Below are 23,135 nucleotides of genomic sequence, written 5' to 3' on the forward strand. Positions count from 1 at the left end.
AAAAAAAAAAAAAAATCTCATTCATTTAACCAGTAATCATCACTTTTACTCTGCTAAGTCCATGTAAGTAACTCCGAAGTTTTTCTGGTATTTCTCATTTCTTAATCAAGTTTATATTTTTTAACAGTAACAACATTTTTTATAAAGGGTTCAAAGTGATTCCCCTTTAGTGTTTTATTTTCTATGTTGAGTTCTTGGTTTGCTATATTAGCTTTTGTATGCATATCATGTCAGGGAGTTTCTTTTTTGTATTTCATCAAATTTAAATACCCCTTTTACATGATTTCTTTGTGTTCACCTTTCCACAGCCATGGAGAACTCTTCAGTTCAGTTCTCTCAATTTAAAAATAAATCAAGTTGAAGTTAATTGATCTACATGGATGGAAACTCTCTATTATACCTTATTTCTTCCTCTACAACAATGTATCTAATCCTCCAGTCTATTATTAATAACCCAAATTCCTTAGGCTGATGATACTATTTGTTGATCAGTGTGGAAGAATACTATGAGTCATTGTCTTCTGCCTTTAATTTTTTAAAGTATTATAAAGATTTTGCTTAATTTCTCCATTTTATTAGCATTTCACTGATCAAAGGTCAGTAAATTTCACACCAGCAATTTTCTTTCAGGCTACTTATTTACCTCCTATTTAACTTTTCTTAATGCAACTCATTTCCCCCCAGTTTTCTTAGAAATATTTCTCTCCCTTTCTTTGTCCCACTTGTGAGGGAAAAAAGAGGCTAATTCAGACTATTCAGCATATGAGTTTTGATGGCACTATCTCTATAGTAAAGGGAATGGAAGCTGAAGGCTTTGATGTGGAATTAGGGAGAATAAAGAACCAGTGCATTGAACCTCTAAACCCACTGAAAAATGCATAGTAAATGCATTCAGAATCCTTAAAAGTCAACATTTACTTCCCTATCTTTCTTTAACTAAACTTACTTTTACCAAAGAACAAAATCTTTATTTTTTCAGGTTTTCTTTTTATTTTTTTTGATGTTTCAACCATATTATTTGTCATATATCTTTTTCTAATGCAATTGTACACTGTTTCAGCTTGAACTGAAGTTTAAAAGCTTTTGTGGACTGGACCTTATTGGTATTGTATATCATTTCATTATGTCTTTGAGGTCAAAACAACTGGCACATAACTTTTGGAAAATATTCATTTCCATCATAGTGCCATCTCTGTATTAATTTCTTATACTTGATGGATTTTATTAAGTATTTCATTGCCATCCATTTATTTTAAAAACTGAATGCCTCTATTTCCTTTGCATCAAACAAATAACCACCTTAGTAGGTTTTTCTTTATTCATACTCCATTTTTTAAAAGATTTTTAAAAAATTTATTTATTCATGAAAGACACACAGAGAGAGGCAAAGACATAGGCAGAGGGAGAAGCAGAGACTCCCTGCATGGAGCCCGATGTGGGACTGGATCCCAGGACCCCAGGATCACGACCTGAGCCAAAGGCAGATGCCCAACCGCTGAGCCACCCAGGTGCCCCCACACTCCATTTTTAAATATCTATTCATTTATTCACATGACAGTAATTCATGACAATTATTAATAGGGTACCGAGTACATACCAGACATCATACTAAGTCCTGGGACAGAGATGTTTAAGAAATAGTCCCTATCTCAAATATTCATGCTCTAGTAGGGAATGCCAGATGAACAAACATTGTGAGACAGTGTTAACTGAATTATGACAGAGATACAAAGCACCATAGAAATATAGAAAAGGGAACCAATTTATCCACTGGATCTAGAGCTGGAAACTTTATGATATGACCTTGAAGAATTGCCCTTACTGGATTAATAGCTGGAAGTGATTACTGGCCCTAATTGTGATACATTTAGTATAGTAGTATGGCTTTGGCATCGGGCTGATCTGGAAACAACTTCTGGATCAACCACTTTCTAAGTGATGTTCCCTCTGAGAGTCAGGTTTTTCATCTACACAGTGGGAAGGATGACACTTGCCTCAACATGTGGTTGAATAAGATAACGATGCTTGTACCTTTTCTGTAAGTCTCTCCCCCTGAAAGTTAGAGAGACTGAGAGCAGTGGAAGGACCAAATTCTGATAATCACTCTTGGTAATACATAAATCCCTATCTAAGCTATTTATGTGCCTAATCTTTTTGATTGTCATCACAATCCTAATCAGTATATATTATTTTTTTTAGTGTCCCTGATTCATAAGGAAGAATACAGTTGTTTAGAGGAGTTACATGTTTTGCCCCAAGAATAGTGACAAATAGAGCTAGAGTTTGATCTAGCATAGCATTGAAGCCCCAGTCTTTATCCACTCCTCTACTCTTGTTCTCTGCCCTGTTCTGTTAAAGTCGTTGAGTATGGGAGACTTGTGTCCCATGGATTTTGGTTTCCAGACAGAAGAGTAGGTTAGATATTAGACTATATATCCCATGGGGACATATATTATGTATATTTTGCTAAGTTAAATACCCGACATGTTGCACAGGATTCAATACTCAGAAGGCACTTAAATGTTTAAAAGTGAAGGCTAAGCTGATGTAACAAAAAGATTCAAAACACAGATGTTTATTTTCTTCTCACATTACAGTCCATGGTGAGTAGGTAGTCTTGACTGCCATTTTCAGTAAGTAGGCAGCAGAAAGCTGACTTCCAGGTCAAGGATTTTCTTTAAAGCAATCAATGCCAAAGTTGCCCCTATCACTTCCATTTACTTTCCATCAGTGCAAGTAGATCACTACATCTCTCTGCAAGGTGGGCTGGACAATTTTGGTTCTTGTTGGATAGCTGCTATCCAACAAGGAGAGGAGAGTAGATTTGGGGACACTACCATCTATTTCCGCCACAGTGTTCAAGGAAAATCTATTGAATGAGTAAATAAAGAAAATCAAAGACTGTTAAGTAAACATGGGCCCCAATGAGACCAAGACAAAGATGTTAGCTTAATCCATGAGCTTACAGACCCATGCCAACATGCCAATATGTCTTTCTAGCTAATTCTTGCCAAAACACATCTTTAGTTATAGCCGCCTATTGTAAGTATCTCTTCACTATACTGTTTTCCTTTAATCTAAGGCTGTCAACTTTTCTCTGGAATGTCAGAATAGGATCGAAGTCACAGAAGAGTTTTTGTGAGTTCCATGGATTATGCTGCTCTCTTAAGGAAGATAAAGTGACAGGTTGTACAGCACTTATCTGTATCACCTGTCAGGGACTCTTCATCCTGGGGCAGAGGAGAGTATTAGGAGTTTTAGCTGGTTACTTGTGAGCCTCTTCAGGACTCCTCTGTTGGCATTAGGAGAGAGTATCTCTGACACTGGCGAAACGTGGTTTTAGTTCTCCTAAAAGAAAGTGCTGGAAGTTTTCTACCTTTGGACTTCTAGACTGTGTCAGATCAATATCCTAGCTGGGAACTAGGATAACTCCATCTTAGCAACTTCTTCTTTTCTGTAATGTAACACTTTCTTTGTTTCATTAGAGAATTTTTTTCACAGCCACTGCAGGGGCATGTATTGTATGATGCCCGACTGGTAGCAGATAATTCACCCCACACAGAGCGTGACCACTCTTGTTTGTTGCCTGAGGGTACAGCAGATCCTTATTAATTTCACTGAGGCAACAGCCAGAATTACAATAGATTTTGTGAATGTATAAGAGAAAAAGCTACATTTTGGGGAAGTAGTCAGGGAGGCTGTATTCTTCCAGACTTACCAAGGTGGAACCTTTTTCTCTCACTTGCAAGCTGAAAAAATAAAGAATAACTACTGAAACCTTATATCTCTTTAAGCTCGTTCATTCCTAAGAGCTTAAAGTGACTCTGTAGACCTACATCTCATTTATTTCCACAACATCCCTGTGGAGTCAGAGACTAGTTTTTCTTTTACTGTCCAGAGGGAAGGTAATGCCCTGAGAACTTAAGTGATTTGTATTCAAAGTAAAAAAGTGAGTCAAATTGTAAAGCCAATGTTTGAAACCAGGTGTTCTGACTCCTCACCTAGGGGCTGCTTTAGGATGACAGTATTGAGGGAAGAAATATAGGGAGAAGTCAAAATATATGATAAAGACACACATGTCATGTTGTATCAATGTTCAGATCTGGTAATGTTTCTTAGTTCAGAGATTTAAAAAAAATGCTCCCAATGACTTGACAATATTTAATGATGTGAACTGTTCTTACTCCCTTAAACCACAGGCATAGGAATCATTATTCTGTATTTAGTTTGGAATGATGCCCTGAAATCAGAGCTCCTAAATAGCACTAATGATTTCTTATATTTTGGGAAGAATGGGGGACATTGGCCATGAACATAATTGATGCTCATTAAATTGTTGTAGAATAGAATAGTTATTATAGCAAATTGAAAAGTGGATCTAGATTCACTCATAGACCTACAGGTTGAAGCAGGATCTTTTTAACTCCTATGCTACTTTGTGCGAATTAGGAAAAGTGCTTTTATTCTAGGTGAACACAGCCCTAAACCAAGGTGCATAGCTTGGTGAGCAGAACCGTGGCTGAATTTCAGCCTCATTTATCTATCCCCTCACCTGGATGCTCTTCATGGCAATCTTGAGGAAGAACAACAGGGTCATCTAGCCTTTAGAGTCATCTGGCCCACTTTCCCCCATTCTGGAAGTATAACATCATCACTACCCAACAAAAGAAGTGAATCCATTTTAAAAGATATCTTGGAAAGATATTTCCACAATCTCATCAGTTATTCATAATAATATTCTGGAGTCCTTGAGGTTAGGATAAGGTTTATCTGCATATGCAGGGTGACATTCTGATCGTCACGGAGAGGAAACTGACATTTACACATAATTCATCAGGAAGTCAGTCTTAGGTACTATGTGTCTCTTGGCACAAAAAGGTCAGAGAGATCCTGGGAAACCCTGAATTACAGTAGGGCCTTCTCGTAGATTCATCCTTCTATATGGATGGATAATATGCCTGCATTGACCTTGTTACCAACTTTCACTTGGGACCTGAATTAGTGTGATCAACCATAAAACAGATAGGAAAATAGAGTATTAAAAGACATTAAATACATGAAAAGTAGAACCTTAGCAGATCTCTTTGATCTCAAATGAAATGCACTGCATGGTGGGCAGTGAAAAGAGCAGCAACAATCAGGACTGCATAGATTATGAATTTATGGATTTAACAAGCTTCATTAAAGGTCCATTTATAATGAGCTCTCCACTGGAAGTAGAGAGCATCAGAGGGAGGTGCTTGAGATATAGATATAGCATGGTCAAACTTCAGACAGCCATTCAGAGGAGAGAGCCTTAAGTTGCCCTGAATCAGGACTTCAGGGATCTATAGGTCATGAAGATTGCAGGAAGCTCTAGAGTCCCCAGAATGTAACTACTTCCTACAAAGAGAATTGGTTCCTACAGAAGTAGTTCTCTTTCTTGGGATCTCTTAATTTCAGTAAGAATATGATTCTTAACACATGGCCACACTAATGTTTGATGATGGTTGTATTTTAATTCACAGATTAAGAAAAGGAAGTGAACAGAAATAACTTGCTCAAATGGCATTAACAAACTTTTAAAATTTCCAGTTCTATCTTTGAACATATAAGTCCATAGAATATGAATCAGTGCTATTTTGTTGTGTGCTTGCGATGTGGATGCTTACAATGTGCATCAATGACTATGTAAAGTTCTGTGTGGTCTGAATTATATCTCCCTAAAATGGTGACGATCTAACCTCCAATGTGAGTACATTTGGAGACAGGGCTTACCTGGAGGAAAAGTTAAATGAAATCATGAGGGTGAGTGTCCTTTAGGGACTAGTGCTCTTATAAGAAGAGGCACTAGAGATCTCTCTTCTCATGCATGCATACAGAAGAAAGGTCACGTTAGGAAACAGAAAGTGGTCATCTACAACCCAAGATGAGAGGCATCACCAGAAACCAGCTCTGATGGCAGCTGGATCTTAGACTTCTGCTTTTAAGTACTGTGTGAAAATAAATTTATGTTGTTTAAGGCACTCCCTCTGTGGTATTTTTTTTATGGCAGCCCTAGCTGATTAATAAATAAAATTAGCTCAAATAAGCTTCTTAATCGGGCATGTGGTATTATTTTGGGAATTCGGTATAGTGATGAATGGTATAGGTTTTAGAGCTCAACCATGTGACTTCAAATCCTGGATCTATCACTCATCACTTAAGTGATCCTGGGCAAGTTCTCAACTTTTCTGTGCTTTATGCTTTTCTGTCCACAAGGTGGTAATAATAATAGTGTCTTCCCTACAGACTGTTAAGAGGGTTAAATGACTTAGTGTTTAAAAGTCTTATAGTGCCAGGCAGAGAGAATTCTCAGATAAAGACACTGAGGCTTAGGGAGATGAATTTGGTCAAGATCACCCTACTATTAAACAGGGATATATCATTATTGAAACCAGATTATTTATAGAAACCATGTCCTTAACCTTTACACTGCATTGGTGCTGGCAAAGGATAATCAAGCAAGAAATGCAGTAAAATCCTTTTTCTAATAATTTTGAAATGTGCTTGCTTACACAGGGCCACGGCTTTGGTGGGACCTACTCTATACCCCTTTATTTTGCTAAAACTGCCAGGGTTTGAATGTCTGGCAGAGAAGGGGTCTTTTATTATTTCTCTTCCTTTTTCAACATGGTCCTGACTTGCTTCTGCTTATCTCAGAAGTCTTAGGAAATGTCCAACATTCATGGTGAGGACACCCTTGCCATAAAGTACATGGGGACATTCAGCTAATAGAAAATTCTACATAAGAAACAGCAAGTGGGCACACAGGCTCTGAGAATTTCAAGGTGACGTCAGTGCACCAAATTCCTTCCATTTCTTCTATTGGGCAGAGTGATTTAGATGGTTTTGTGACATTTTGAGGGCTTCTAGTTTCCGTGTAGCTTCTTGGTCTCTGTGGCAAAACTGAATATTGGGAAGAAGCAGGAAATCCCTGTCTGCTTTGTCTCCAGTGAACCATTACTCTGCCCTCCACGGTTGCACTTCCGCTGGCTCTGGCCTTGCTTCTCTGGTTGCTGAACTGTGACTGCAGCATGCCCCACCTTGGGGGAAGTTGCAGTCCACGGAGCTGTTGACAATTCAGTACACTCCTGACCTGAGACCCTCATGCTAAATCCTCTGTAGTGTGGCCAGAGGGAGGAAAATTTAATTGCTTTGGCTGCTGATGGACCATCTTCTCACCTTTGCTTCTGAAGCCTTGCCAGAGACATTTTCTAACTCATTTGACCTCCCAAGATCCTTTCTCTGTACCTACTTGGTTCCTTAATTCCTGCTTCTCTCTTATTATACCCTGTGTTCCCGTCTCTTAATGCTTAACAATAATTCACCATATATTTCAAGGTCATTGAGGATAAGAACTGTGCAAGTGTGTAACCTCACACATATACAGATTTCTACCAGACACGATCTCTCTCTATATATATACTGAATGAATGAACCAGTGAATGTATTAATAGATTCCACTTGGTTGCTCTTGAGAGGACCTAGCAATGTATACTTCCATGCTACAGACTATTGGAAGATAAAGGATGGAAAAGATATTTACTTGGATACATGTGCTACCTTGAAACATGGCCAGAAGTCAGCATCTTCTCCCACAGGCTGGCGATACTTGGGAACCTGAAGGTGCTGGAAGGTGCTAAGACCATGGCTTAATTGAAATTCTCTAGCTTCTTCAATTGTCAGAACTAAATGCTATTCTGAGAGGGAGCTCTGTTATTCCCATGGTAACAGGACTCCATTAAAGGCGTGACATCACAAAGCTGTCCTTGTTTGAGGACACCTGGGAATTTCTGGTATAGACAGAAATACCCTTAAAGGCAAATTATACATACATATTCTGTGTAATTATGTGTGCAGGCATAGATATGCCTAATTTAGCCACACCTTTCATTTGGGTCCCTTTATCATTAGACTTTTAACGACTCAAATCTCAAGTGTGGATGTAGTTTGAAGTGCTTTATCTTCTTAAAGAAGAGCTCATCGAAATTTTGTAGTATCTACCATTAATGTGGTGCTGTTCTTGGTCAGGAAAGAAAAAGAATCTAATCCTCTCCTTATCTACTTACTATTACTTATAACACAACGAAGGGAATATTGGTTCTTAACACACCTTCTAAAATGTATAAATATATTGTCTTTATGCAAAATTATCCAGCACCATGTGCCTGGCTGGCCATTTATGCTCCGTTTGCAGTAGTGTGCCTGAAGGGAATATTTTAGAATTATGAGAAAGGATTGTACAGACAACCTGGGCAAGATCACTTAAAGTGTCTTTTACATCCTTTTTTTTTAACCTGGTAAAAAAATTAGTCAAAATATTCAAACCATTTGCTATTTTGTAGATGCCTCTAAATACTTGACACAATGTCTGAAAAAGGAAAAGATTTTTTTAAAAAAAGAAGAAAAGGGAAGGGTCAGTGGATTTGAAAATAGTCTTGATTCCCTCATCATTGATATAATCCCTTTGCCTAGTTATGGATTCTCTTCTTATCAGAGACAATGCTTTTCATATGTCCATTTTCATATTATACAATGCAACCAGGAAAGGTACGAGGCAGGCTGGCTTAGCTCTGAGAATGTAGGAAAATATGACAAGGTGAAAGGTTAGCTATGAAGTTGGTTAGCTCATAAATAATACAAACTTGACAGGGTTTGTAAGAAGAAAATGAGAACAATTTGCATAGCCTGTGTTGTAGGAACAAGTGTGTGAGTGTTTATGCTGGCTAAAGAGGTGCTTCCAGCTGGAGTATTTGCCAAGGTGACTTTTCTCTAGGGGGTGCTTTTAAAGGTTCTTTCTGAACTTCCCTCCACCCAACAGCCCCCTCCTATATTCCTTGAAATTGTTAGAGATGTGAGGCTGAATGCTCGATTTTGTTTACGACAGTGAGTCAAACTGAGTTGTTTTATGTGAAAATCTAATGCTGCTTTTCTAAATAATATCTATATAGGGTCCCTCATTGACATTCATATTTTGGTTATGTGAAATTTGCTACATTTTCTCCATTTCAAATGAGTTCGAAGCAGTGGTCTCTGTGAGGATTTTCCTGAAGGCTGGGTGAAAAAAAGTATCTGAGTATCAAAAGTTACTTTCTCTGTGTCTGTTAAATCCCATACAATCGTAAGTAAATTTCTTTTTTATCCTCCAGTGGAAAAAATGTTCATCTAGAAAATTAAGCTGGAAGGAAACTTTAAAAACATATTTCAATCCCTTCATTTTCAAACATGGAATGAGATCAGGAGAAGAAACTAAGCCATGCCACTGATTTGTGGCAGACCTGGAGCAAGAAGTTAGGATTTTCAGCTACTAGTTTGTTGCTAACACAATGCACATACAGTATATGTATGACTGTAATATATGTGTATATATATATTTCTGCATCTTAGCAATAAACTACCCACATTTGTGTGTGTGTGTGTGTGTGTGTGTGTGTGTGTGTGTGTGTGTGTGTGTAATGTAGCTTGAATCCTAATTTTATCTACCCCCTTAGACTGAAAATGTGGTCTGTGGACCTGAAGAATTGCCATCACCAGGAGCTTGTTAGAGATGAAGAATCTCAGGCTCTACCTGAAACCTACTGAATCACAACCTACAGTCTAATAGGATCCCCAGGTGATTCATATGCATTAAACTTGAGAAGCACTGTTCTAACAATTCCTGGTTTTCTGTAATAATGAAGTATAGTTATTCTGAGTCCAGAGATAATCCAAAACATTCATTATATATGTTGATTTCTCATCTCTCTTTTCTCTCTTGCACTAAACTGTACAGTCACTTCCAGCTGCTATAAAATAAAATGATATTGAAACTTAACACTTCCATTCCACACTTGGCTTTTGGTGGAAAGGGTGGCCTTCGGTTCAGATTTTGCTTTCCTCTATTTAAATGGTACTTGCTAATTGTATTGCATGTTTGTTTTCTGCCCCAAAGTGTACCTTGCATCCCTTACCTCTTTTAATCCATGCAAAAATGGTGTGAGGATATAATGATCATAATCTCCATTTTTTTGGAACAGGACACCAAGGCTGAAAGAGATTGAATAATAGGTTGTATCAGAGCTTGGGCTCAAACTGAGATTTAGCTCGTTTCATTGTGTGCATATTAACCACAGCATACCCGGCTTCTTCAATTCAAAGTTCTCATTTGCTCTTTCTCCCAAGCATTTATGCCTCTAGAAAATTAAATTATCTTACCAAGTAAAAGCCAGAAGTCAAATGTAGTGCGTGTCTGGTACATGGTGGGCACTTGAGAAATCCCTGGTGGATATATGTACGAACGAAAGGAAAGGTCCATGTCTACCTGATAAGAAAGCACATGGTCTCTCTGCAACACCAAGAGAAGGGGGCGGAGGACATCCAGCAGAAGCCATATTTCCCATTTTAAGGCAGCTGATGTTTCCTTGGGGTCCCTAACCCTCTTACCCTCTTTCTGCTTTCCTTTACTTTTCTTTGCCCTTTGTGTTACTGCAAATGTCCATGGTTTTTCTACATTTTCAGTTTTTATTCTTGTCCTCTTGCCTTAACAGTAGTCTGCCCTGGAGGACTGAGGCCAAATCTAGTGACATCCTTTGAGGCCCTAAGTACTATTTCAGAGATTCCAAGAAAGTCCATTAACCCTGAATCCTCTTCCATTTCCAGGGAATTGTAGAGCTAGAGCATCAAAGTTTAGGTCAAAATTCTATGTTTTTAGGCTTTTGTACATTGTATCAGTGAAAGATTAAGGACCAGTCCCTGAGGAGTAAAGAAAAAAATATAGGGATGATGAATGCCTGGGACTAAGAGGGGTGAGGGTGAGGAAAAATGGAGGCTGAGCCATCTGAGAGGTCATTCTGGGAGAACTGAAGATAAGTGGCTTGTTATTCCCTTGAAAGCAGTGCTGGCTCTGAAGAGGTAAAGGGTGGTGGGGCCAGTTCAGGGATGGGACACCCCTGCCCCCCGAACACTGGTTTTGACTGTGTTGCTACACCCTTGTTTTGATTTGATCCAAGGAGACAAGGGTCGCTCCACTCGGGTTCTCATGTCCTAAGTTATAAAGCAATGCAGTCAGGGTGTTTAGATACTTATTTCTTTTTGTTTGGGAAGTTTGAAAAAAGGGGTTCTGAATTGGGAAAGTGGCGAGCTGGGCTCTGTGCAGACAGGTTCAAAGGTGCCAAGTGGGGAGAGTACAGATGACATCTACGGGGATGGCTTGGTCCATGGTCTCCTCCTTGGCCTGGGCCCTTTACTCTGGTCAGTGATGCTCTTGAATTTGGGGAATAGCTTCCCCACCACATGCTGCTCCCCTGCATCAGCTGATCCTCAGACCTTCAAAGGCTCTGCACTACGTAAGTTCCCAATATAGATGACCCCCTTACAGGACAGGAAGGCGACAGGCACACCTAGCCTAAAGCGTATCTTGGGATTTTCCAAAGAACACTTTTCAAACCTCTAAGCTGCCAGTAGTGATCTGAATGTCATCCACTATTTTACTATTTTTTTATTTGGTAAATGATTACTATATTAAAAAGAGTTGCCCCATATTCATTCATTGATCATATGTGTGTGTGTGTGTGTGTGTGTGTGTGTGTGTGTGTGTTTGATTTAGTTTCTAGGGTGGAAAAACATCTTTGTGAACAAATTATGGTCCTTTGGCTAGAAACACATGAGAAATTAAGTTTCCTCATTCTTTCAACCTGGATGCGAGGAGCATCAGCCATGCGCTAACTTTACGCAGGAATTGGAGATTAAGATAAACAAAATACACCCTTTGCTTTTAAGGAATTTCTAGTGCCAGGAAGAGGAGGTAGGTATGCAAACAAGTAATTGTAATACAATGTCACAAATGATATAGTGGAGGTGGCAACAGAGCATTATGGGAACACAGAGGAGGGAGGGGCAGGCTCTGTTTGGGAAATTAGCTGGTTTCATGGAAAACATACTACCTGCAGGTGGTGAAGTTGCAATACTTAATTCCCACATTATATCTCCAACCTTGAGATGACATTTGATTGTTTAAGGGCTCAGCACCCAATCTTGCCCCTTATCTGCGGTTGCTCTATAACAGAGCGAACAATTACAATCAGCTCAAATGCATCAGGCAACTAGCGAAGGGTTCTAAGTAAAAGTTCCTCTTTGCTTAGGTGGATTGGCTCCTGGCCATTGCAGAGAGCACTTAATTTTTTAGTGTTTCTGATTAAGGCTCTCTGCAGCAGCCCCTTCAGTAGAATAGGTGAGCAAAGCAAACAAGCTGGCAAGCGACGTCACAGGTCTTGTATTTCAGTCTTCCTTGCTTCTGGCATACTTAGCGGGATGTCATCTGCCCGGTGTACAAGGAAAATAAAATTGCTTGCATGAGGCCCTGGTTACAGCGAAGAAGGGGGGGAAAGCAGGAAGGAATTCAATCTTTGGCTTCGAGAAATCTAATTCTCTCAAGGTATATTGAAGTCCGCAAAGCAGTTATCTTTCTGAGCAGCGAGATGCAACCTGGAAATGTAGCTCCTAATAGCCTTGGTGAGATTAAGTGAAGTTCCTGTGATTGTGGTCCTTATACACAGGTCATGTAGGGTTTGATGCCCTCCCCACCCCAGTCAGCCTGCACCAGCTGTCCCTTTCACACTCCCCCTCTACCCCCATGCTTTCCACCTCTCCCCCGCTGCTCCCAACCCACTGGCATCTCTATAGGAGGAAGGAGGAATGAGTGGTTTGACAGCTTGGAAGGATAGGTTTAATAGTAATTGATGGAAGCAGCCCAAGAAGGCCACCATTCTATTATTCTTGCAGCAAGAAAGGTTATCAGGGCTTGACGGAGCCGCACTCTCATGCTGAAGTATTTTGTAACTGAGGAGACTTGGTGTTTACTGGACTTGCAAGGGAATTGGGAGAGAGACTGAAAGGGAAATGAATTTGAACTGTAATTGATACAAGGTCAGTCACAGGATGGTGCGAGGGAGCAGAGCTGTGGGGTGGGTTTTGGATGGGGTAGGCCATACTATTCCCAAGTTGGTGCCAGGACCCTTTGTTGTAAGAAGTGTAATTTGTGAACAAGGGGTCAATTTGTGGGCCCCGGGGGTCTGGTATCAGACTTTCAAATGGAAATGCTGGTTGGTAAACATGCAAACAGATTGGGTGTCACCTAATCTAATATTCTTTGCATGTAACAGCTAATCTCTGAAGAAATTCAGTCTCCTTAGACAAAAGCTGTTTCTGCCAAGGCTGCCTGAAATTATCCTTTGGATTTTCATTTCAGTTCAGTGTTTCTTCTTTCTTTTTTTCCCCCTCCTTCTTTCCCTTTCGCCCTCCTTCCTTCTTCTCTTTTATTCTTATTCTCTTATGACTTCAGTAGGGTCTTCCTACGAAAATACAGGAAATAATGCCTTCTAAGGATACCTTAAAAGCCCTTCCCACAACTGAGGCTGAGAAGTGACTTTTCTGAAACACAAGACTCCCAAAGATTCATAAGAAATGTAGCTTTTTTTTCTTTTCTGGCCATTTGCAAAACCGACGTATGTTTATTATTGCCTAATGATTCCTGTAACTGTCAATAACATAAGCCAACTCAAACAGATTTAAGGAAGACAAAGGAGAAAATTTTGTCTTGTAGAAACAGGAAGTTCAAGTGTAGCTTTGGGGTTACCTCTGTTGGATCCAGGATCTCAAAGATGTCAGCTTCCTACCTCTGCCCCCATCTCTAGACTCTACTTCTCATGTGTCCTTCATAGTGATGGGCTGATGATGGCCCTAAGCTGATTTGTCTACAGCATAAGAGTGAAAAGGAAGTTTTCAATCCCCAAATTTTATATAACATTTTCTTAAAAGGAAAATTGATAGTCTCTGTTTTGGTAAAGTGCCTGCTGTGGCTTAAGGAATGGGAGACTGTCATAGGTCCATTTGTACAGCTTCCATGGATAGGTGAGGCATTGTGGCTGACAATTTTGCTGGATAACATGGAGAAGGAAAGGGACAGTTTCCAAAAAGAAAGAGAGGTGCTGAGTAGACAAGTGTATCAGATATCTACCGTGGTGGTGTCCTGGTTGTTTCTCTTTCAGGTGGCTACGGTTCTGGGAGAAGATAATTTTCTCTTGGTAGTAATATAGTTTGAGTCTTCTCTTTAGGCATCTTAAATCCTGTGAATAATCCGACCTCAATTTACATTTTCAGCTTTATCTTCTATTGTTCCCAGAGTCATATCTAGGCTCCAGAGAGATATGGCCACTCACTGTTCCCCAAATATTTTCTCCTCCATTATTTTGTATTGAGGGCCCTTTATAGTCTGAATTGGGTTAAACTATACTTTTACAAATTAGAAAGTAGAATATTTAAAAATTTATTTTTTCGCTTTTTTTTCCAAAATTGATCTAAGGGCCAGGTTTGTTTTTTCTTCAGGATATGATGCCCTGAATGGCATTTGAGTAATATCTTTTTTTTTTTCTGGTTCTTTCATTGCTATTTCAGCAATTGACTTAAGAACCACTTTATATTCCTCATTGTCCTTGTTGACATTGTTTTATAGCTCTCTAATTAAATGTTTTCATACTTCATTTAAAAAGGTTTTTTTTTCTCTCTTTTTATTCTTAAATGTAAGTATCCTGGACAATAGCAAAAAAGTGACAAAGGCTTCAATTAATTTGTAGTCAGAGGACAATTGCAATAGAATTAGTGACTATGGATGTCTAAGAAGAAAATCAGGCCCTGGACAAAAAAGATCCCAAAGCTGCTCTAGTATTTTGGTTAATGCCTTTGTTCATTTCTGCATGTAGATTGTCATTGTGATAGAGCAGCAAAAGAAATATTAGAGAAGATATTGCAAAATTAGGATCCAGAGGAACTCCTTTGAAACTGTTTTGAATTTTTTAAGCATTATGAAAATGGAAATATCTTCGTTATCTGTCTTTTATTCCTAGATCTTCCAAGGAAGATCCAAGGACCGTAAAAGTGTAGGGGTGGAGAAATGTCCTTGTAGTTTTACCTTATTAATTAGTGCATTACTTTGGTTTCTAATACCCTCTTTCCCTCATTTCCCATGCTGCAGACCCAACTCATGGTTAACTTGTCTCAAGGAAGCTATCTCTGAGAGCCTCAGCTGAAAGTACTATCTGCCATCCTCTACAATAGCGGTTCTCAAAGTGTAGTCACCAGAGCAACAGCAGGGACAATACCATGACTCTGATTGGAAATGCAAATCTTCCACACAACCGACTGACTCATGAACTCTGGAGGTGAGGCTCAACAGGCTGTGGGTTCACAAGCACTCTGGGTCATTAAATGATACAGTTTGAATCCCACAGCTCCAAAACTGAACATTCGGTCGCATATTTACATGGAGAATGTGTAACAGCTGCTCTACTAGATAACGTGCTCCTGGGAAGATGTCTATGTCAGTTTTTATTTTTAGGCCCCAGTAAAAGGTAAAAGACATTGAAATATGAAAGTTTGTAGATGACTAGGCATAATATGACATAGAGCTTACATAAGAAAGAGAGAAGGAAACAGAGCCTAATCCCACTTCTCAATTTTCCAATTTGCCTCCTGCTTTGACTGAGTGGACCGGATAATTACTAAATCCCTATTTCACTTTATGTCCAAATCCCTATTTTGCTTTATGCGGTGTCTGTCTGAACACAGAACAGACGTACTCTCCTGCCATAGTCACTAGATATGTGTTCATTGATGGTGATCTGCTACCCTTTTTGCAACCCAGCAATTGCATTACTATTGCTTAGGGCTTTTGTGGAGATTGCTGGTCAAGTTTAAGTAAAGGGCAAATCCACTTTAAATATATAGAACAGTCTATTAAACATTTTTTTTTCTTTTTGTTCTTCAGAAGACACTGTTCCATCCCATCAAAACAGATTCTTCCTCACTTTAGGTGTTGCCCGTGAGGCTGCCGAGCTCCCTGGGTGTCTAACCTTGCCCTCTTGTCATCAGCTATTAAAATTGCTAAAACAGAAGAATGCTTAACCACTCCAGCTGTTAAAACATTAGTACATGCTTTGGTGAGCTCAAATTTAAATGCTTTGAATGGCCCTTTAGGGGATCTTCTTCTTTTTTAACTTAGAGTTCAGTCAAAATTCAGCAATACTTTTAACTTCTTCAGTCCCTGGATGTGCTCATATTTCTCCATTTCCCCCCAAATGGTCCAGTTAGCCACTAGTTTGAGGATTAATTTTTAAGCTGTTTGTTTTGTATCTAGAATTCACCAAACTCTAATGACCTTTTTGGCTTTGCCTTCTGTTTTTCACCCCAAGCCTTCCCAGATTTTTTTTAAATCTAAAATTCCAAATGATTCTTCCAGGATGAATCAGGGCAGGATTAGTGGAAAGGGAATCTGAGGGAACCTTTTTCATCTTACCTGCCTACTAGATCTAGGGTGCAATAATCAGCCCACATCCGGTCTCTGTCTCCTGAGCCCTACAACAATCCCTTCTCTTTTTAAACTTCTTTTGCATTCATATTCTGTGTTGTGCACATGCCAGCTTCTCATATACTAGATTTGATAGTATTTTCCTTTAAACTCTCTGGTTTGCTCATTCTTTCATATATTTCAATCAATTTTGACTTTCTTTAAGTAATGTAGCCAACGTTCCCAAGTTTTATAATCTTTCTTCAGAACTCCAGATTTCTGTTGTACTTGTATTCAACTTGGTTGTCTAAGGTCCTGCTCCTCAAAGCACGATCTGTGTATCAACATCATTGACATTATCTGGGAAATGTTGGAAATGTTGGATCTAGGGCCCACTCCAAACTTACTGAATCAGAATCTGCATTTTAACAAGATCCCCAGGTGATTTCTGTGCATGTTAAAGTTTGAGAAGAACTATCCTAAAAGGCACCTCACGCTGAATTAGGCCAGAACAGAATTTTTGACTCTTTTTCCTATCCAATTCCTTCCCAGGTGCTCTTCTCCGTAACTACTACCACCCTCATCTCATTTCTTTCTTTCTCTCACTTCTCTCAGACATTCCATTAAAAAATCCAATGAGTCCTACCTCCAATTATATTATGAATTCATTTATTTGTACCATTCTTTGTGACAACTGCCTTTCATCATTATATTCACTATGTCACTCACCATGGTTTCAGGTTAACTTATATTTCTGATCTGTGTTTTGTCTGCATTCTATATTTTCCCCTGCAACTAAAAGGCAAAATCCTGAAGGGTAAGATCTTGTCTGTCTTATTCTTCTCTGTATCCCTAGTACCTAAAAGGATGAATGGCATGGGGATGATGCTAAAAAAAAAACAAAAAAAAAACCCACACTAGTTAATTAATGAAGTTTTTATTTATATTACCCAAACAACATCTATCATGGATGAGATGACTCATGAAGATGTGAATAATTGATGAGTTGAGACTCAACATGGGTTTCTCCCTAGACCCCAAAGTCTTATATGGATAAATGTGCTATACTAAAGAAACAATTTTCATTTTGAGCAAACTGGCAGGTAAATTAATTATCGATACTGAGAGTCAAATGATTCGAGTTCATTTCCATATTTAGTCACATACCTAGGGTGTAACTTCGGATGTTAAACTTGAGTTTCAGTTTTCTCATCTATAAAAGGCGGATGTAATGCATTGCATTACATTCAGGTTATCTATCATGTCTTCCTGATTGAATGTATTCTATGAAAAAAATATTTTACCCACCCATTTCCCTTCCCCCATTTTTCAGTAATTATCTGATATACATCAACTAATAGACTCTTGGTGCTTCTGTGTTATTGCTACCAAGTATTATGATAACAACTTTGAATCCGTGATCATTTTTAATTGAAGCTGAATATATTTAATTATATAATTTTAAGCTGTTCAAGTTTAATTGAACCAAAATTACATCCAGAAGCTGGGACACTATGAAAAACAGCTGACTAAAAGGTAGCATACTATGAGTAAAGCTTGATATGCACTGACTCACCTATTATGTCCTATTCTTATATGCTAGTTATGAATTTTCTCTACTTATTGTTCTTATCAACAAAGTAGACATTATGTAGTCCACATTTACATGGACTTCTCATCATGTGGCCTACAATTAAAAATAAAAACAAATCTAACAAATTTTGAAGCCTTTGGACTAGAAGTTCTCTATGATCTCTTTCTGTTTTAAAGACCTATAATCATATACACATAGGTTGCTTTTAATGGTTCATTAAATACCTTATAATAAATTGCAGACAGATCTATTTAAATAACTCAGTAATGAAAAATGTTGACATGAAAAAGTACATAGGATTGCCAGTCAAGATGAAGAAACAAACCAAATTTACTCTCTCAACCTGAAACTATTAAAATTCAGACAAAGTTTATGAAGTAACTATTTTTGAGATATTGATCAACAAAGAACAGATAAGAAAAGCCCTAAAATATCCTGATTGCTGTCTAGGCTGCAGCTGAGGGAAGAGGAATACAACTGACCTCTTCCTAAGTCAAAGAGATGGAGCTGGGAGTCTGGGAAGGTCAAGGGAGCTGGAGCCACAGAAAGGAAAGAGCCATAGAGATCTGAGGACTTCCATCAAACCTTTCCTTGAATGTCGATCAGTGCATGTTTGAGGAACTATTGAGACTGGAGAAATAACCACGCAAAATGATTAGAGAAAGTGCTTGGAACTGACACAGGGTCTTGGAGGAAATGGAGAGATATTGATCAAAGGGTACAAACTTCCAGTTCTAAGATCTACAAGTTCTGGGCGTGTAATGTGTAGGATGGTGATTATAGCTAACAGTACTGTGTTGTATATGAGAAAGTTTCTAAGAGAGTAGATCTTAAATATTCTCACCATAAAGAATAAATAGTAATTAGAAATTAACATGATGCTTACAGAAAAAAATGGAGAAGTTGGTTGTTTTCAAAATTAAGACAATCTGCAAAATTAAGAAAAGCCATTGACTGGGAGAAAATATTAGCAAGTCACATACAGGATGAAGGACTTTTATCCATAATGTATAAAAATTCTGAAAATTCAATAGTAAGAAAATAAACAACTTTTTAAAAATGTGCAAGATGTTTGCATAGACACTTTACAAAAAAATATGGACAGCAAATAAGCATGTAAGAAATGGTCAACACTATGAGCTATTTGGGAAATGCCAATTACACCACAGTGAGGGGCACCTGGGTGGCTCAAGTGATTAAGCATCCAACTCTTGGTTTCGGCTCAGGTAATGATCTCTTGAATTGTGAGATTGAACCCCACTTCAGGCTCTGTGCTCAGCAGGGAGTCTGCTTGAGACTCTCCCTCTGCCCTTCCCCCCACTCAAGTGTGCATCTGCTCTCTCTCCCTCTCTCTCAAATAAATAAATAAATCTTAAAAAAAAAAAAACCCACAATGAGATACCACTACAAACCTCTTAGAATATCCAAAATGAAGAAGAATGAAGATTGTCAAGTTTCGGTAAGATGTGAATCAAATGGAACTTTTATACACAGCTGGTAAGAATGTAAAGTGGTATAACCAGTTTGAAAAACAGTTTGACAGTTCTGTACAAAGTTCAGTATACACCTACCAAATGACCTTGCCATTCCACTCCCAGGTACTTATCCAAGGGCAGTAAAAACATATGTTCATATGAAGTCTATGTCATGGATGTTCATAGCAGCTTTATAAGAGCCCCAAACCTGAAACAACCTATCTGCTTTTCAAGAGGGGAATGGATAAACAAAATGTTGTATAGACATTCAATAGCCCCCTCCCTTATCCAAGACTTTACTTTCTGTGATTTCAGTTACCTGTGGTCAACTCTGATTGAGAAGTCCATCTGACATACCATCAGAGGATCAGTAGCTAGCCTAACACTATCCTGATGCCTACCTTACTCACCTCACTTCAGCTCATCATGTAAGCATTTTATTATCTCACATCATCACAAGAAGGGTGAGAACAGTGCAAAGATATATTTTGAGAGAGAAACATGACATTCACATAACTTTTATTACAATATATTATTATTGTTCCATTATTAGTTATTCTTATTAATCTCTTATGGTGTTTAATTTATAAATTAAACTTTATTATCAGTACGTTTATATAGGAAAAACATAGTGTGAGGATATATATATACATATATATGTACATATATATGTATATATATACAGATATATACACATATATATACATATATACATATATATATACATATATATATATGGGAGAAGATATTTGCAAATGACGTATCAGATAAAGGGCTAGTTTTCAAGATCTATAAAGAACTTATTAAACTCAACAGCAAAGAAACAAACAATCCAATCATGAAATGGGCAAAAGACATGAACAGAAGTCTCACAGAGGAAGACATAGACATGGCCAACACGCATATGAGAAAATGCTCTGCATCACTTGCCATCAGGGAAATACAAATCAAAACCACAATGAGAGACCACCTCACACCAGAGAGAATGGGGAAAATTAACAAAGCAGGAAACCACAAATGTTGGAGAGGATGTGGAGAAAGGGGAACCCTCCTGCACTGTTGGTGGGAATGTGAACTGGTGCAGCCACTCTGGAAAACTGTGTGGAGGTTCCTCAAAGAGTTAAAAATAGACCTGCCCTATGACCCAGCAATTGCACTGCTGGGGATTTACCCCAAAGATACAGATGCAATGAAATGCTGGGACACCTGCACCCCGATGTTTATAGCAGCAATGTCCACAATAGCCAAACTGGAAGGAGCCTTGGTGTCCATTGAAAGATGAATGGATAAAGAAGATGTGGTCTATGTATACAATGGAATATTACTCAGCCATTAGAAACGACAAATACCCACCATTTGCTTCAACATGGATGGAACTGGAGGGTATTATGCTGAGTGCAGTAAGTCAATCGGAGAAGGACAAACATTATATGATCTCATTCATTTGGGGAATATAAAAAATAGTGACAGGGAATAAAGGGGAAAGGAGAAAAAATGAGTGGGAAATATCAGAAAGGGAGACAGAATATGAAAGACTCCTAACTCTGGGAAACGAACTAGGGGTGGTGGAAAGGGAGGTGGGTGGGGGTAGGGGTGACTGGGTGATGGGCACTGAGGTGGGCACTTGATGGGATGAGCTCTGGGTGTTGTTTTATATGTTGGCAAATTGAACTCCAATAAAAAATAAATTTATGAATAAAAAAGTAAATTGAAAAAAATTAAAAAATACACACACATGTATATATATATATATATATTTATATATATATATATATATTTAAGTATTATCACTGTTTCAGGCATCCACTGGAGTTCTTGGAACATGTACCTCATGGATAAGGGAATATAATGTATAATGGAATCCTATTCAATATTGAAAATAAATGGACTATTTAATATGCACCACATGAGTAGATGTTCAGAAAAGGGCTAACACTGGCAGGCCTGAGACTGTTTTCCTTAAAAAGGCCTGCTGAAATGGTTGGCCCTTGCCTGGTGTCTGGGAACTTGGATTTCTTTCTTTTTTTTTTAATTTATTCATGAGATACAGAGAGAGAGAGAGAGAGAGAGAGAGAGGCAGAAACACAGGCAGAGGGAGAAGCAGGCTCCATGCAGGGAACCTGATGTGGGACTCGATCCTGGGTCTCCACGATCATGCTCTGGGCTGAAGGCAGCGCTAAACTGCTGAGCCACCCAGGCTGCCTGGGAATTTGGACTTCAAGAGGGTTCCCACCATTCCCAGAACTGTTAAGAATGACTCAGTATATGTGCCCCTTCGAAGGGGCACATGCACCCCAATGTTTATAGCAGCAATGTCCACAATAGCCAAAATACGGAAAAAACCCAGATGTCCATCGCCAGATGAATGGATAAAGAAGATGTGGTGTATATATGTACAATGGAATATTACTTAGCCATCAAAAAGAATGAAATCTTGCCATTTGCCACAATGCAGATAGAACTAAAGGGTATTATGCTAAGTGAAATAAGTCAGAGAAGGACAAATACCATATGATTTCACTTATATGTGGAATTTAAGAAACAAAGCAGATGAACATAGAAGAAGGAAAGGAAAAATAAAATAAGATGAAATCAGAGGGCAGCCCAGGTGGCTCAGCGGTTTAGGGCCTGCCTTCAGCCCAAGGTGTAATCCTGGAGATCTGGGATGGAGTCCCACGTCAGGCTCCCTGCATGGAGGCTGCTTCTTCCTCTGCCTGTGTCTCTGCCTCTCTCTCTCTGTGTCTCTCATGGATAAATAAATAAAATATTTTTTTAAAAAAGATGAAATCAGAGAGAGAGTCAAACTATAAGAGATTCTGAACTCTAGGAAACAAACAGGGTTGCTGGAGGGGATGTGGGTGGGGGGATGGGGTAACTGGGTGATGGGCATTAAGGAGGGCACTTGATGCAATGAGCAGTGAGTGTTAAATGCAACTGATCAGTCACTAAATTCTACCCTGAAACTAGAAATGCAGTGTATGTTAATTAAAAAAAAAAAAAGACTCAGTGTACCTGTTTTCACAAACAGTAGTTTATGCTGAACATTTGCTTTTCTTTTGAGAATCTGGTAATTTGTAACACGCCAAGCAGAGGCTGCCTACAAGACCAATCTCAAGTAAAAACCTTGGGCACTGAGTGTCTAATAAGCTTCCCTGATAAATAACATTATATATGTGTTGTCATAACTTGGTACTGGGGAGAACTAAGTGTGTCCTGTGTGACTTCATTGGGAGAGGACTCATTCCTATCAGACTTCACTTCATGCTTCTTTTCCTTCTCTGATTATACTTTGTATCCTTTTTGCTGCAATAAATCACAGCCATGGGCAGTTGAGTCCTGTGAGTTCTCCCAGCAAATCATGGAAGCTAAGGGTGGTCTTGAACTTGTGAAAGAAGCTAGACTCTGTCCCTCTCATAAAATGAGTACTGACTATATACTGTATGATTTTATAAGTGTGTGTGTGTGTGTGTGTGTGTGTGTGTGTGTATAAATCTATCTACCATACTATGCAATTTTATATGTGTATGCTCATTTTCCTAATTGTGGAGCTGGTTTAATGAATGAATACGTATGTTAAAACTTATCAGGTTGTGTAGCCTAAATACGTGTAGTTTATTGTAGGTCATTTGTACCTGAGTAAAGCTGTTCTTAAAAAAAAAAAAAGTACACAGCACTTTCTATGTAATAGGTAATATTTTCAGCACTTTATGTGAATTACACAGTTTTG

This window comes from Vulpes vulpes, chromosome 6, assembly GCF_048418805.1.
Source record: "Vulpes vulpes isolate BD-2025 chromosome 6, VulVul3, whole genome shotgun sequence".
NCBI classification, from domain to species: Eukaryota; Metazoa; Chordata; class Mammalia; order Carnivora; family Canidae; genus Vulpes; species Vulpes vulpes.